Genomic DNA, 17457 nt, shown 5'->3' with positions numbered 1-17457 from the left:
ACTTCAATTCTTTTTTTCCAGTAGGAATGATTCCATTTGCTTGCCTCAGCAGTTTACCAAGATTGGAAGGATATCCAGCTCATCTGTAGGCTCAAGCCCTTGTGCTCTCGATGGAAGTTGTAAGATGTGAAGTGTATGTTGAGTGGTGCTGGCATCTGCATGGTTAGTATGTAGGACATAAATAATTAATGTAGTGTCAGACTCAGACTGAGCAGCAGAGGGCAAAGGGGTTAATTGTCTGGTGGCTGTCATTCTCCAAGACACATTGGGTCAGCGTGTGCTACGGGTCCCCAGGGATTCACAGCTGAAACAAGCAGAGGAATAAGCAGGAAGCTGATTCCTAAAACCAGCAATTCCTGGCAAAATACTACTATTTTACTAGTATTTACCTTGCAGCTGAAAGAGTTTGCAGGTTGGACTAAGATGTGGCTGGATGGCTGCCCTGGTCTCTTGCTTTTAGTCCACAAGTGTTCAAGGGAGCATGTCTGGAAGGGTTGCACAGCCCAGCAACCACAAATGAGCATGAATCAGGACTTCTGGACTCCCGTGATACCAGTCTACATATCTTTATGTACCTTCAAGGCTCATATTTCCTCCTCTGCACTGTGGCAGAGCTGCTTGTCCAATTACTGTGGAAGGGGAAATTAGGAACCATCCTACTCCAAAACAACACTTTCTTTGTTTCCACTCCATCTAGCATTAGCTTTGCCTATCTCTGTAGGGAGTCATAATAATTTCCTAACCACAACACTTAGTTAAAGTACCTTGCAGTGCTGGTTTAACATCTCGGGTGTTCCACAGGCAGTTTGAGATTTCTGTAATGACATGTGCTGGAGTTCTGATTTATTTGCTGCTTGACAGGTAAAAATTATTTTGCAATTATATTCTGTTTGCTATTATATGTTGTCAGACATAAACATTAAATGATGTTTACTATGTTTTACAGTGTATTGCAGCCTCTGCCTTTGCTGACTGCTTCCTCAGACTATATCCTTAGGTTCAGGTCTCTGTATGTTATGACTTATTTCAAAACAGTACTGTGGGAATCTGCTTCAGGCAATCACAGGGACTTCTATTTGTCACTGGAACTGGGGGCGAATCTGACTTGCTGAAGTCAGCAACATTTGAGGGTGGATCAGCATTTGACTAGAAGTAGTTTGCTGAAGTTACTGTAAATGAACCTGTGGAAGCATAGAAGTTGTAAATTGCAATGATTGTATATGAACTACAGGGAAAACAGTGGATTTTGTCCCAGAATATCTATGCTACGTGAAAATACTCATAAAATAACAGTAACTGGAAACAGAAGCGATTTTTTCCAATGTAAGGACTAAGTGTCTCTAAAAAAAAAGACCTGTGTGGTTTTCTGGGAGGACACAAAGAAAACTGAAGAGGCTTGAAGAAGAGCTTGATGTTACTGTCAGTCCCAATAATAATAATACAATTAAAATGGAAAGGTTGCCATTTGTGAGGAAACAGTTTTGGAGCTGGCAAGCTCTAACATACCATCCTGCATCTTGCAGGTTAGGCAGGAAGACTCTGGAATATATAATCCAAAAAATCTTCTTCGCACTTGAGCATTGAACAAGGCAGAACAAGAACATATCCACTAGTGTTCACACACTGGACTGGACTGTTGTGACTGATCAAGTGGGACTTGTGAAGGCCTTGTGAGTGGAGAGCTGGCTTTTGAGGTGCATGCTGTAGCTATCTGTTTTCCTCAGTACAGTCACTGCCTTTTTCCAGGTGAAAAGTGCTTTGAGTTATTTGTTTGGGCACCTTGGCTGTATTAAGCACTAGAAACTTCACGTTGAAAATATGAGAGCTAACCAAGAAGTTTACGCACCACTCTGCAGAGATGCCCGTTTTCCTTTCATACTGAGCCTATGGTCAGCCCACTCCAGCTTTGTCTATATTAATTGGATTAGGTTTTAAACAATTATCAGGAGTAAAGAAAAAAGGATTTCATAACCTTAAAGAGCTGTTTAGAACCTTAGGACAGGACAGGAATCCTTGTTCCTCACAGCTGTGGCAATCCTGTAATTGGAGGCAATGTTCAAATTGTCTCCTGTAAACCAAGGAACTATGAAAGGGGAACCGGTGAAGCAGGTCCCGTTACTTTCTTTCAGGCTGCTCCACAGGACTAAGGCAACTGATACATCATTCAAGAAGAGGTCAGAAGTGATTTTAAGAAACAAACAAACAAAGCACCAATGCACGTTCATGTAATTATCATGTATTCCAATATTCCAAAAGCTGGCCAGTATAAGTGGCTTGAAGAATGCTAGAGCAAGACACTGACCACACATCTTCTGGTGGCTACAGCACCAGGTTTCTGTCATACTGTTTCAAAACCCGACAGAGTCTGATCTCCTTGTAGGTAATCCTGGAAAGGAAATGCAATAAAATGGTGTTGGCTCAGTCGTGAGCAAAGTCTGGCCCTGCTTTCCACTTTGTTTGCTGAAATATGTAATGTGCATGTTGGACTTGTTCTGTGTGCTCAGGCAAATGCATCTTTCCATTGCCTGATGGTGTCTTGCACTGCATAAGTTGTAATTTGGGTGCAGTCTGTAAGTTAAAGTTGTGTTTCTTCTGCGTTTGGCTTAAGGACAATGCAACTTCCAGCGTCAGGATGGGAGAGGTTGCTAGTGCATTATAGTGAAATGTGAGTGCCTGCCTTAGATCAGCCATGGAGGAGGGCTGAATTCTTTACCACAGCTGTCCAAATTCTGCCCCAAGTCATGCACAATAGAGTGGTACAAATCTGCTAAGGATTTATATAGCAAGCATAGCTCTCAAAATTGTATTTGTCTTCTGAGGAGTCTTGGAAAACCAACTGTTTAATTTACTGCAAAATGTTGTTTGTCTCTCTCCAGATACAGTATGAAGATGCAAAAAATTAAGGTAATAGATTAATTAAAATTGTCTTCCTGTTCAGATACTGCCAGTCAGAGTTGAACTAAGTTTTTATTTTATATTAAATTTCTGTCCTTAGTTACACCTGCACTTCTGCTAAGACCAGAGGTGCACATTTTAAATCCAGTATATCTGGGAATGATGGAATGAAACAGATTAAACTTATAATACAGAAAAGAACAAAAGTCAAATACTTACTCTAGTTGTAGAAACTGGAAAGGACTTGGCAAAGCACTATTAGCCTCAGGTAGAGATTTCCAGGATCTTATTTGTATTTTAGTTATGTTTCAAAGGACAAACTGTGGTTTTTTTATTTGAAGGACATGGGAAAGATGGAAAGGTAATGAATCGAAGGTATCCCCTGCTTTTTCCAAAGCAGAAAATCAGAGCGTTGTATTAGAATTAGTTTGTCTTACAATTAAATAGGACTGTATTTAGAATGTGTTGTATATGTAGACACACTAGAAATTTGTGCATACTCCTAGTTTATTGTCTCGTTTCAGTGGACTATATTGTTGATGTGAGTCTTTTTTGCTTTACTGTCTTCTTTGAGCAAACCATCTGCAGCTTGTTTTTCCTATCATCAGCGTTTGAATTGGACTATAAAAATCCCATGCTTGGCAGTTGAACTATACAGATATAGTCATAGAATATGTGGATTATGCTTATACTAAGATGAAAAGTAAGCCTCATGATCTTCAGAAAAGAAACCTGTGTGGTGTTCATCTAAGTGTGGTTTTGTATAACCTTTTATTTTATAAAACTTGTATGTATGGGTCTCCATATACTGCCCAAATACCATACGCCTTTTAAAAAAACAACCTTTATTTTTTCAGATCTAGTGAACGTCGGTGATGCATGTGTATGAAATGCAATTTATGCTAAATAAAGACCATCATGTTTAACTTAAAGCATGGCATGCTGTAGTGAGTTGACCCTGGCTGGGTACCAGGTACCCACTAAAGCTGCTCTCTCCCTCCCCTCTGCAATTGGACATAGGAGAGAAGAAAAAAAACAGCAAAGGATTATGAGCTTGAGATAAGAGCTGGGAGAGTGTCACTTACGGATCACCGTCACAGCAAAACAACTCAAAGTGGGATATTAATTAATTTAGTACTAGTAAGATCAGAGCAAGAAGGATGAGAAGTAAAATAATCTTAAAACACCTTCGCCCCACCCTGCCTTCTGCACTGACCTTGGTGTCTACCTTTGTGCACATGTCCCGCACGTCCGCTCTTCTCTGGTTGAATTTTCATCTGCTCAATAACTTTCCATTCTTAATATGTTATCAGTGGAGGTGTTACTATCATTCCTATTAGCTCAGCTTTGTGCCAGTGGCAGGAAGCCCATTCTGGCACTGGCTCCAACCAGACAGGGGAAGCTTCTAGCAGCTTCTAACAGAAGCCACCCCTATAGCACTCCCTACCAAAACCTGGCCAGAAACCCCATACACATGTTTAACTGAATAGCCTCTTTCAGAGCTGAAGACAATAAGATTTTTTTCAAGTATTAATTTTTATGCCAACATATGATTTGGAAGCTGCGCTGACACAATGTTTGTAGGTTGTATGCACAATTACACTCTGATAAGATATGGCCTTGAGTGTTATGGCTTGAGTCCTCAAAGCCATGTATATAAAGAAACATGCCTGGAGCTAAGAAGTACCTTGCAACTGTCCTGTTTTCTAATATCCTCATAAAGAGTGGAGATAAACTGCTTTTCTGGAGACTGAAATCAAGTAGAACCAAGACTTTTTAATTAAAGGCAGGACAGACCCTGGAAAATAAAACTTTAATATTTTTCACTGTGAATCATCTCTATTGCCCCTTGAAGAAGGTGAGTGACCTCTTAACAGTGTGTTGCCATGGACAGCTCTTTCTTGTCTTCTATGTCATGAAATGAGGGCTACAGAGGTTGGAAATGCACTCCCTTCCCTCGTCATTCCACCTCAAAGAATATTCAGCTAAAATGTCAGGCTTTTTAGGTAAATACACTATCAGAACCAGGACAAGAGAAAAGTTACATTCAAGATCCATTAACGTACCCCAGAAGATAAAGCACCACTGAAGAAGATGGAACTAAATAAAGTCAAATACAGGGGTTTTTTTTTCCGATGAGATCCTTAAAGTGGCTCTTGAAGGATTAGATGTAAGGAGTCTAATTCTTTTAAATGGGTCTGTAGAAATAGAAGGTCCCTCTTGAGACTTGTATAATTTTTTAAAAAAACCCTCTTTCTACTACAGATATCCCACAGGATCATGCCTGGAATAACATCAGGAGAGATTGAGCGACTAGTGCTATAGTTACTGTAGTTCGTGCTATGCATGTGGTAATGTCCGCAGTGTCCACAGAAAAGACGACCCTAGAGTAAACTATATCAACATATCCAGCCTGCCTGATGGTTTTGTGGTGTGTTTGTGCCTTGTGTGCATGTGTGCTTTGTGAAGATATGAGCTGTCTGTTTTGTAGTTTGCTGTTGACTGACTGTGTCGCTGCACTACATCCTCCTGTAGTCACACTGCTTGTAGTGTCTCCTCTGTGTCAACCCTTGGTGTCTCCTGTTCAGCTTGGGGACTAGCACTGCCATACTTAAGGAGATGCAACAGTTTGTGACTGTGCTTGTTGTGCTGTGCCATACAGGAGAATTTGCATGAGTACCTTCCCAGTCTTGCAATCTTTCCAGCATCTGCATGCTTGCTGCTGTAACAGGTGCAGTTTTCAGGGGACATCATACCCAGTTACCTACAACATCTCCTTAGATTGTACTGCTTGGTGGTTTTCAGTTAATTGTCTTCAGTGAGAGACTAGTAAGAGAAGATTATTTAAACAAGATGCAGTGCAAGGTATTATGAAAGAGACTGTACCTGTTACATACGGTACTGTGTTACTGGGTTTTAGTTATTGGCGGCACCATGGTAGTATGAGAGAAATTATATTTTAAATTCATTACTTTAATCCTCCCTGGCTCCCCCATTAGTCATGTTCCTCAGCTGTGTCTTGAAACCCACAAGGAAAGTTAAACTCTCACCTATCCTTCATTTCTGCTTTCTGAGAGTTGTGACCTAAGTGAAGCGTGGTAAGGGAGACTGACACAGAATCAGAGTCATTAGCCAGCACTGGATCTCTTAGTGCCCCATGGCATAAAGACTGCCTTAGACATTTCAGATGTCAAAATCCCAAGATCTAGCTGGGGAAACTCTCCTAACAGCTACCTGCACCATTTACTCAGCCATGCTAGTAAGGGGTCTAGGATTTGACCTCAGGAATAGTGATTATAAGGCAGTTCATTTTAAGAAATATTAAACCCCTGCTGAAGTAAAGCTAACAGCTCCATGGCTGTGCCTGAGTGTGTTCATTATGAGAAACCTGGGCCAGAGGGACACTGGAGCAGGCAGATATGCAGCCGTGCTACAGCGAGTGTCGTGGTGAGGCTTTCTGAGCTCCAGGGCAAAGCTGAAAGCGGGGGAGTATTAGGAGTAGACATTCAATTATTTGCATGTATGCTGTATTACTATTCACTAATTAGTAAAAGCTTGTACCATCAGAGCTATTGAAGGTGGGGTTGTGAGGGGGTGAGCAGTGTCAGAAGTGACGTGATTTCCATTGAAGAGTTTGTGCTGCCAGAGCATTGCGTCCTGGTTCTGGGCTCGTGGGTTGCACTTCTGGTATTCCCTAGTGTGCTCTCTGGAGAATGCTCCCAGGTGGGGGCAGTAGCATAAGAGGAAGCACGGAGGCAGCTCTCCCAGGCTGGGCAAGTGGAAAGCCAGCAGTGAAACAGGTCCTCCAGGATGTCTGAACAACAGGCAGGCGGCTGGGTACTGCTGAAATACAGACTTTGACAGGAAGCTTTTTCAACTCAAACACTGTGCTGTTGTCACAGAGTGTAGGTCTTTTACTTTTGACTTCTTTATTGGAGGTGAATTTATTAGAAATGTCACAGTGTGAACATGGGATTGTAACAACAAGAGAGAAGGGAAAGCTGCAAGGGCAAATAATTCAGGACAACTTTTCTACTCTGGTATGAACCAAACTGGTTTTGCCTTTGTCATCTTTCTGAATTTTTTATTCATAAGGCTGGGGGCCATGTTCTGTTCTGAGCTGTAACAGGAAAATAAAAGAATAAATTACCAAACCAAGCGTGGGTTAAACTGAAGACAGATGATTTGCTCTGGATTCTTCGTGCTGTGGTTAAAGTTCGGATATAATTCAGCAGAAAGGGGCTCTTTGTATTTTGTCATCCATGGTACTTCTTTCACAGGTAAGGCACTCTTTCAGAGAGAATTGTTGGACATTACCTGGTATGGTGTGCATGTGTGGGGACAGTCCCAGCAGGATAAATCCAAGGACACTTTGGGATTAGTGCGTCCAAGCTGCAGCCATATATCTCTCATTTCTATCCTAATTTAGCCTCTGCTAAATTCTCCAAATCCAGTCACTTTCCAGGGAGCCTGGCCCAGGATCTTTGGGCCCTGAGCCAAAAGCTCTTTAAGAGACACCACCCTGCAGATGTTTTAGCAGTGCACCATGAGAGATGATTTCCCCAGCTTAAAAGGGCTCCCTGTGCCCCTAAATGCACGTTAGCTGTACCCCATGTCCAACTGCTCTTCCCCAGAAGAACCCTCTGTTCTCTGCCTGCCAGTGCCTCAGCAGCTTCTCTCTCCTCCCACAAACTGCTTTTCCAGGCTGTCTGGTAAGGAGTGGGGCAGTGTTTAGGATTTACCATTACAGGTTTAGTATTACTGTTACAGTCTGACAGTGACCTCATACCAAAGCACGAAATTTTAGTGGGAATTAAATATCTACTGCGACTTTCACTGATGAAGTTCAGTATAGAATTGATGAAGGTCTTATAAAGCATCTCAGGGGTGCTCAAGTGTACAGGTTTTACCTCTGAAAACACCCGCTGCACATAGTATATCAAATTCTCCCTGGGCTTTTAGAGGAAAGAATGACACGTTATACACTGTTCCTCTCCACGTAAATCTGGAGTTAATTTCATCATCTATAAGGTAGAAGTCTTATCAGCATTAAAACATGTCTGAATAAGGCATAATTTATTTACAACTTTCAGTGTGGGATTATATTTGTAGGAGGGAAAATCCCTTATGTTTCTCGTCATAAATCACATGGTACACAACATGCTAAATGATGAGCGTTACAGTACAGCTGGTCCAAAAACTACTGTTCCTAAAAATCATCTGGGATACTTAAGGTACTGGGCATCATTTGTGGTATCATCACTCCGTAGTATCATATTTAGGCTGCTTGAAGTAATGTAGTGTAGTAAACTCGATCATTTGGTCCAGCAAGAGACGTAAAAATTAAAAACCTGGTGTGAGAAGTTTGTGGCACAGTGAGTTGCAGGGAGGTGGTTTATAGTAGTCTAGTTATCCCCAAGACAATTGTATTTAGCTAACTAGAAAATTAAAAAAAAATAACAGTTCTTAAGAGTCAACCTGACAGATGTTGGTGTCCTGCCTTGAGAAAACTATCTGAAAGAAACTTGGCCATCAGAGCTGTCGTAAAACTGGCTATTGGAGTACTGTATGGATGAACTTGTTAGCTGCTGTTCTGGGTTAACAATACACAACTGCTACTGCCACATACACAAGATAATAAAAGAGCCATCTTAGCCAAGTAAAGAGAATTAAATTGGCCCATTCTACACTCCTAGTCATTACACTGTTAACATTTAGTAGGTTTGGCTGGGTGTCATAAAAGGGGAGAATATTAGTCTGCAGAATCATAATTAATTGTTTTGAGATGTTGTGTTAGTGTTCCTGCAGTCCCAGCTACAACAACTTAAATTGTTAAAAGTGTAAATGGATTATTGTTAAAATTTGTGTTGTTATATTATGAAAGTAAACAAATTGAAAACCAGCTGAAAATGGGTTATTATTTCTATTTAGATACATTATTAGTACCACGAAGCCTACAAACAACCATATTGACAGTCACTTCAGTGCGTTGTGGCTGCATGCCTGCTTTATAAATCTTTGCCTACTAATCTAAGTAAAGCACTGTCCTTTCTTTTTCCTTGAGAGGTTACTGAAAACCAGCAGGAAGCCTTGTAATGGGATAGTTTCTTGCTTGCAGCATATAAGTTTTGACGTTTGGTTAGAAAAGAGAGAAAAGGTGAGGTGTCACTGGAGAACAGGAAAAGCTGTCTGAGCAACACAGAGTTAGTTCACCTTAAAAGTATATTTTCTCAGCACAACATAGGCAATGGAGGTTGAAGGCCCTCCGTGTCACCATTTACATGCTGGTTAACAGAAGTACCCACTGCAGCACCAAGGTACCAGCAAAACAGTGCAGGTGACCTGGTCTCTGCTGCACAGTCAGAGCTGATGCGTGTTGGCCTTTACTGGGTGACTAGTAAAGCATTCATTCTTAGCAGTGAGAAGGAGAAGGGCTCACTTTGCACTTCATCTGCCTGTTTTCTTATGCAGAACACCAGTTGCTGAATGCATGACTGTTGAACTCCACTGGTTATTTAACAACAAATTTACTCCTTTAATCGCACAAATGCTGCATCTCTCGCTATGTCTAATTTCTATTGCCAGCATGAAAACCGATTGTATGCACCTATGCTATTCAGTTCCATTTTTTATTGATTTTCTGCGTTCAGAGCATTGCCCCCTAAAGCTGGTATCTATCATCTGGTGTCCTTGAAATGATCTGGTGTGAAAGTAAAAGATTACATGGCAGTATTAATAAAAAAAAGCTTTTGCTTTGACATTGGACTACATTTGGATCTGGTATAAAGGGTTAAAAACAGATAATGGTGGTATCCATGCTTAATCATCATAATTTAGACCAATGGCTCAAGTTCCTTCTTATTATAATCTCCTTCTTTTCAGTAATAATACAGGCATCCTTGAAGTCAGAGACTTTCATGCCCTGCGGTTGTAAACATTCTATAGCCAAAAACTGTTTTCTTTCTTTTCTTAACATTTAACAGTTTATTTCAACAGTAAAGATGAACAAAGTGCTGAGATTTTCCAATATTCACCTGATTGAGGGATGTTGGAGAACATGGCCCTGTACTGCACCAGTGCATGGAGAGCACGCAGGAGAGGGGAGACTAGATGACTTCTTGCTGTGCATCCTTCTTTGGGGCCTGAACACCAGCCAATGTGTAGCAGCCCGTAAATACCTCTTGAGCTGCTTCAGCCAGTGCATTAGTATTATTTGGCTCTTAACTGTATTTCTAATAATTTCATTAAAGATTAGATTTACAAATGAACAAAAACGTTAATGACAACAGAAGTTGTCTGGACAATTAGACTAAGGAAATTTCCATGCAGCTTCTATTGGAATTTCACTGTTACTTTTGTCAGTAATACTTTTCATTTCAGCTTCATAAGTTTGAGTTGTTATCAGGCTATATCAGTTCTACACACGGTGATAACTGCATAACAAAAGGCTGGTTTCAGAAAACAGTGCAGTTCACTCTGTAGCTGTGCTTAGGCCTTCAGCTGTCTGCCCTTGGTCAGCTTTGAGAGACCTGCTGCAAATTCCAGGCCTAACATGTCAGAGATGGTGCTGACCACTAAGGAAAGTCAATGCTGGTGTGTCATTGCCTTTCTACATCAGCTTCAAAATTTTTACTGCTATTTGGGAGGAAGATGGAGAAAAACTCTATATGTAGCATAGAATATTATATATGCAATATTCTATGTACAAAATTCTACAAAATATCTATTATACAAAAAAAAAGGTTAAAAAACTCTATATGCAGCATAAAATACTGTATATATATATATATATATATAAATATGGAAGGTGTCTCTAGATTATGAGCATTCATCACAAGATACTAATGTCAGGTGTTGTCGTGTCATGTATGTCTAGTGAAATGTTTAGTGAAATGTTAAGTCTCCAACCATGACATACACTGCAGCAGTTGCTTTAAAACGAAAATTTCCAGAACAGAATATGGTAATAACTGATTTGGTCTCAGTTTAAAGTTAGTGTAGCTCCATCAGTTCACTGCTTCACCTGTGTGAAACCAGAGTAACAGAGCAGTAGATGCTCTTTCATAAGGGACTGACCAACTGACACTACATGTATTCTATACCTGCCATTCAAGTGGAAATTGTATTCCATTTAGGAGTCTATTACTTTGTTATAGTACAGTAAATGTCTTTTGTTAATTGTGATACCCAGTCTGTGTCTTTCACTCCTATTGCGTTTTCTTTGGTGACATTTTTTCTTGTCAGGGAAAGGTCATGACATTTCAAGGTGTTCACTTCCTGAAGCATGACTTCTCAAAGTAATGAGATTCAGCTGATCTGTCAGTAAAAATCTGCTACAAGTGAAAACAAGCCCAGCAAAAGCAAAGCTCAGAAGCATCAACATGTGGTCACTCCCGATGGAGCTGATGGCTGCCTGTGTTCTTTGGGTTATTATAAGATGTCCAGAAAGGACAAAAGAAACAGGATTATATGTACTGAGGGCAATTATTCTTTGAACCTCTGTTTTCAAGAATCCTATAAGTTACACAGTGTTTCAAGCTCAGATAAACTTTGCTTTATTTAAACCTTAAACAATGCTAACCTTAAACGTCAAAAATTGTTGTAAAGCAAGTTTCAGTTTCTTAACAATTACAAATAGATTTCGGACTGCGGATGTTAGTTTGAAATTTCCTGACTGAAATTTTAGGCCTTTTTATGGGTGGTTGTTACTCAGGAGAGCAACACTAAGACTTTCATCTCAAAGGAGGGTCCTTTTAATGCTGGCATCTCCAGAATGCAATTCAAAAGTAGATTTGGCCTTATTCAAAAGTAGATTTGGGCCTTGATTGCTTTCTGTCCCAATTTGCTTATTGCAGAAAAGTTGCATACTGTTTTAATTTTGATTTAGCAGTGCCTTGTATTGACTTCTCACCTGGGAAAGACTATATCACATTATTATGTAAAAACCATGCTCAGGCCCAGGGCAAGTCTGAAAATGACCTTCGCATGTCCCCTTTGTGCCAGTGTATGCAGAAATAGCAAACTATCTTATGGAGAGAGAAGTGTGCTCTAGTCCTTTTAAACCCTATGCAACCTCCTTCCTAGTAATATTGTTGAATAATCCGTGCTGAGAATTTCATTGTATCTCCTCAAGAAAAGACGTAATTCAGTCTAGTATATATTATTGCCTATTATATAGCCTGTTATATAGTATTATGCATTGTAGCCTGCTTCTTTTTCAGCTGCCATGCTTTGAGCTGATAATTTTTCTTTTGATAAGTTGTTGTCAGCTTGCAGCCCATTGGAAAAAAAAAAAAATCTCTATTTTAAGCATGCACTGCTTGAATTAATTAGTTAATTTTTTTTTTGAGCTCTCAGTTTCATGGTTTGATTGGAATTGTTCTGTCATCCTTGATTTCTGCAGTATTCATTGCTGATATTCGACAACAGAAACAATAATAACTTTTTAAAAACCTCATGTTGCCTGTAAAACTGGTTTTTTTGTACATAGATGATGTATGTATTTGAGGAGTTATTTGTTTGGGAAGACAGCAATAGAAATCAGAATTAAAAGAATTAGAAAGGAAAATCTCATTAGTATAGATGGGATTGATTTTCCCTGAAGGATATGACGGTGTCATAGTCCTCCTGACAAGTAAAATGAGTTTGTTCTAAATTGCTAAGTGCATTTAAAAAAACAAATGAACAAATAAAAAACCAAACCAAACTAAAACAAACAAAAAAAACCCAAAGGAAAATAGGCCTTTCTCCTGTCATGTTTGCAATTTTTAAACTATTCAAATATGTTAAAATATTAAGTTACTATTCTTTTATAGTCCTTATGGGCTCACTTCCATGATAAGAATAACAAATAATGATCTTGCTCACTCCAGGGCTGTCACTTGAGATGGAGAGTGCAAGAGTGGTGCAGATGCTGTTGTGGGGAGAGCTGCCACTCATTTGTAAATGTTTCTTCCTCTAAAGTAGCATTTTTCATAAGGAAGTCACCTTCTGTTTTTCCAGGAGGAACCCATGTGACCCACCATATATTATGAGTAGACAGATTTATAATGAGAGGATTTTCAACAAAATCTGGAAGAGGTGGAGAAGCGATGCTGAGCTGATCAACAGTGATATATTTGTTCATTCTGCATAGAAAAGTACTCAGTTTTTAAGATAATAAAGAATATGGTATGTATAAAAGGTTTTAGTAATTTCTAATTTGCAGTTAGTTAATTATCGTAAAGTCATTGAAAAGTTCACGTGGTTGATCATGCTGTCTGGAATTAGACAGTTAAGACACATTACAAAACACTCCTTGTGATGGTTTTCAAGACATTGCCATGTAGACTTATGATTGCAGTGCAGTTGACCTCAAGAGAAGAATTTGCCTTCCAGAATCTAATTTTGCACAGAAAACTATTAGTTAATATACTTCAGAGTTAGACCTACCAAGATCACAGACTCAAAAAATCCTAAAACAAAGCAAAGAGAAATTTCTCGAGCTCTGAGGTTTGGAGGGCAAAGACTCTACTGATGAGTTTTGGCATTCTTCTGCATTCAGTGCTTGGTAGAACAAAAAACAGTTGCAGGGCTCTGTCCAGAAATAATATTCTGTCAGATAAGCTGGTCTCGCTGGTTAACCAAAATAAATCCAGTAAGAGCAGCTTGGTGGGTGCTCAGAGGAAAATGAAGGGATTGCTACAATTGTGTTTTTGTTTACCACTTATTTTGACATTAAAAAAAAAAACAATCTATGAATTACACTTCTGTTTTCTGCTCTAGTTAATAAATATGGTTTCTAAGTGAGGATTGACATGAGCCAAGTGCCTTGGTCTTAGGAAGAGGGTTAACAGATAAACAGGCCAAGCAGCAGAGCACTGGCATCCCATCGCTTAACACTTTAGGCAGAGAATCTCCAAATGACTCAGGCTGGAAGACAGGGGTTTTTAGTCCATTTTTCCAAATTATTTCCTTATGGTCTTTTCCTTCAGACTTTCAAGCAAGTGCTTACACGTTGCATGTGTGCAAAGAAATTTCCTGCAGTTAGCATTAGTTATGGAAAGCTATGATAAAACTTATATAGGAAACTTATGATTAAATGTTAGAGTTTAGACAATGTATCCAACTCAGCCTGGATTATATAACTTTTTCTGAAGCCAATGGGAGTTAAACTTTTGGCAAAATATAAGCTTTATAAACATAATTTTTGGGATTCTTCCTTCTTGCTGGATTTATGTGCATGTTGTGAAAAAATTATACTAAATCATTGTGAAGTTACAACATGAGTTCGTCTCTCTTTAAAAGAGAAATAACCCCATTGTAAAACCAACTCATCTCACAACCACGTGGAAGACAAAAACGACATTTTCTAAATGTCGTTCTCACTCACCTTCACTCCTTTACTGACTTGCTTAAAGTGCTTTCAGTTATAAAACCTGTAGATCCTGAAAGCAATATTGAGGTTTTTATTGTTTTATTAATGATGTGTAAATAATTCACAGGGTACTCAAAATTTTCTTCCCCCAGGTAAATGTAATCATCACAGCCATTGATCTGTTTTGCTATGTATTAGAAAAAGCGAGATGGAAGCATCTTGATGATTAGCCTTTTTCAAACATTTATGCAACCATACTTCTTACATAGTAATGACCAGTACGAACTATTGCTTTCCTTTGAACAGAAATTTATATTTTTTTATACAATCATCAAGACTTCATAAAACAAATAAACTGTTCTGTTTCTAGTCCCATATTTTTTGTGGAATTAATGATGAATGTTGATGGAAAATTTGGAAAATGGTGTGAATGTGGTGAGAAAGATTTATCATCTGTGACCAGTTCCACTTCTAAAACAAACGCAAGTCCATAAAAATTACACATTGCTACTGGGTACCCACAGGTAGCCTCCATTTTGGAAAGATTATCATGTTTTCGCTGAATTTAGTCATTGTCACCTGCTGAGCAAAGTTTCTTTAGTCATTAAAGGGTTCAACTGTCTCTCTTTTACACAAGGAATTTTTTATGCAAAACATTCTGGAACTTCTGCAGAGCCCTTGACACTTGCTGCAATCAGTCCTATCACTGTTCCCTAGTGGAGTCTTAGCACAGGGGCTGGGTTTTCTGTCCTCATTTCCCATAGTTCAGGCAAGATCTAATTCATAAGAGGGTCATTTATATTTTACTTATTCACAAAGGAAGAGCTGAAGCATTATCTTGGATAAAATAAAAAAGAAATATTCTAAGAAAACATAGGGCCTATCATGCCCTATATGGCTTGGGTTTTGTTGTTTGCTTTCTATTTGTAGGGAGATATTCCTAAAGACTTCTACTGAGGAAATATCTCTTTGTGTTAAATCAAAACTGTAATAAAAGCCCGTTCAGAGATGCTGATTCTTGAATTGACTTTCCATTGACTTTTCTTTGTGGCTCTTTTTCTGTTCTGATACCAACTTTCTATGCATTATTAGTAATAAATGGAGAGAATACCTTGAAGAAATGCATTATCTAAGCAGGCATTAATTTTGCTACACAAAATTTTAATTCCCTAGAGCATAAACAGGTAAGAAGAAAATCAATGTGTACAACGGGTCCATTGCAGAGAAGGATTGATAAATTATTTATTGAGCCATATGAAGCTGTGAGAAACATCAACATGTTTGCCCACACAAAGTGGGCCATTTCAAGCACTGTCCGGTAAGTCTGGAATATTATGGTGAAGAAAGTGCAGTATGGATAAAAGTTCTCCTAATGCTTAGGTTCAGATGTAGGACGAATGATTTGTCATAATTTTTATTAAATTAAAGTCATAGAAAAACCAGCATGCATTGACCTCTTCACAGGCTGTGTGTGCGTGTATGCAGCGAGTGGATTCAGTGACGTACCTCCTGACCTTGCCTTCGCAGAAGGCAGAGATGATGATGTTTTCACATACTCAGCTCTTTGATTTCCTTTCTACTAGCCATAATTAACATTTATTCAAGCAACATTAGGAAGAACATAAATATTTCAAAGAAGCTAATTACAGCATCCAAAACATCCTCCAAGCTATTCGTTTAATGAGGATGTGTTTTGTTCCTGCAATAGTGTAACATTAATTTCATCAAGCAATTAAACAAAACTAAACCAGATACAATAGAGAAAGATGCATTTTGTCTCCTGTTTACAAGAACGTTTACTTGAACTTCAGAGAGTTCTTAAGCTACGCAAGCCTCCTCTACAGTAAGATTCAAGCTTGGAGAACTTGCTCTGTCAAAATTTGCACAGATTTCAGTAGAAATATTATCCTGGTATAAGATAGAGTTTGGGCTTAGTACAAACGTACATTTTTGTTACAAGTTATATTGTTTTTTCTAGTATATGAGAAAGAAGATTACAGTTATGCCCAAATCAGTTTACCTTACCCATGTGTCAGGAAATGCAAAACTACACTTGCTAAGAAAGGCATAGTTGAAAATGAAATGGAGTCCATGCTGGATTGGAAGTACTGGAGGACTGTAGCTTGCAAGGATTCAGACAAAGTAACTCATGGCACAAATAAGGTTGCGTGTTTAATGTCTACCGATTTTGCCCATTAACAGGAATCTGCTGAAAACAAAATTCAGTTTCAGATGAAAGATTATAGAACAATACAAATCCAAGCAAGAGAGAAGTATTAGATAAATAGAAGACCAGAATTTTTCTACCTGGAAATTTTTTCTCATCATCTTCAAAATCTCCTAATATGTTTTTTGGGCAAGCAGGCTTTTCAGTATTAAAACACACTGCAAAAATGTAACTTCTGAGCTAATCAGAACTCTTTCACCTGAAACTAAAGTTATATCTTTTTCTCACTATTCTTGAAACACTCTGCACCATTCAACAGGTGCAGAATATTTACAGGTATCCCACTCTCAAACTGTAAAAGACTATTTATTTTATTTCACAATTTTTAAATATTCAACAAGAATGTAATAAGTAAAATGCATAACAAATTAAATCCTTTCTTAGGCCAAAGCTCGGGACACTGATCCGTGTATTTAAATCAAAGTAGATTAGGCAGATATCTTTCAGCACTGATGACTTCACATTTATGATAATTTTTTAAAATAAATGTGTTCTGTTTTTAGTAACAAAACCCAGAACTAAATGCAATTCCTCACTTTAGATCATTTTAAAACACTCTTTTAATTAGGTAGATATAATACGATTATAGATACAAAATATAGGCTTCTTTAATTAATGTACTAGTCTAATAAGTAGCTTTCCGTTGACATAAGGATTAGCTCTGTGTTTAGTTGTATTAAGGAAAGCTTTGCTACTGAATCTTATAAAGAAGTTGCTTCTATTACTAAGATAATTTTATAGCATCTTAGCACACTGCTTGGCAAAGCTTCCACAATTTTGATAACCTGTTAAAGTGTTCAGGGGGGCAGAGCCCAGTCTGTAGTATGTGCACCTGATAAGGATAAAAGCAAAGAGAAATCATCTATAAATCAAAATTTTCTTTTGTTTCACAGTAACAGCCACTGCTTTTGTCAGGCAGATTTATTTCACCACACACTATTCAGTCCCCAGTCAAATCCCACTGAAAAGGTAAAAAAGA

The sequence above is a fragment of the Chiroxiphia lanceolata genome, chromosome 4, assembly GCF_009829145.1.
Source record: "Chiroxiphia lanceolata isolate bChiLan1 chromosome 4, bChiLan1.pri, whole genome shotgun sequence".
Lineage (NCBI taxonomy): Eukaryota > Metazoa > Chordata > Aves > Passeriformes > Pipridae > Chiroxiphia > Chiroxiphia lanceolata.
Note: the sequence above shows the minus strand (reverse complement) of the source record.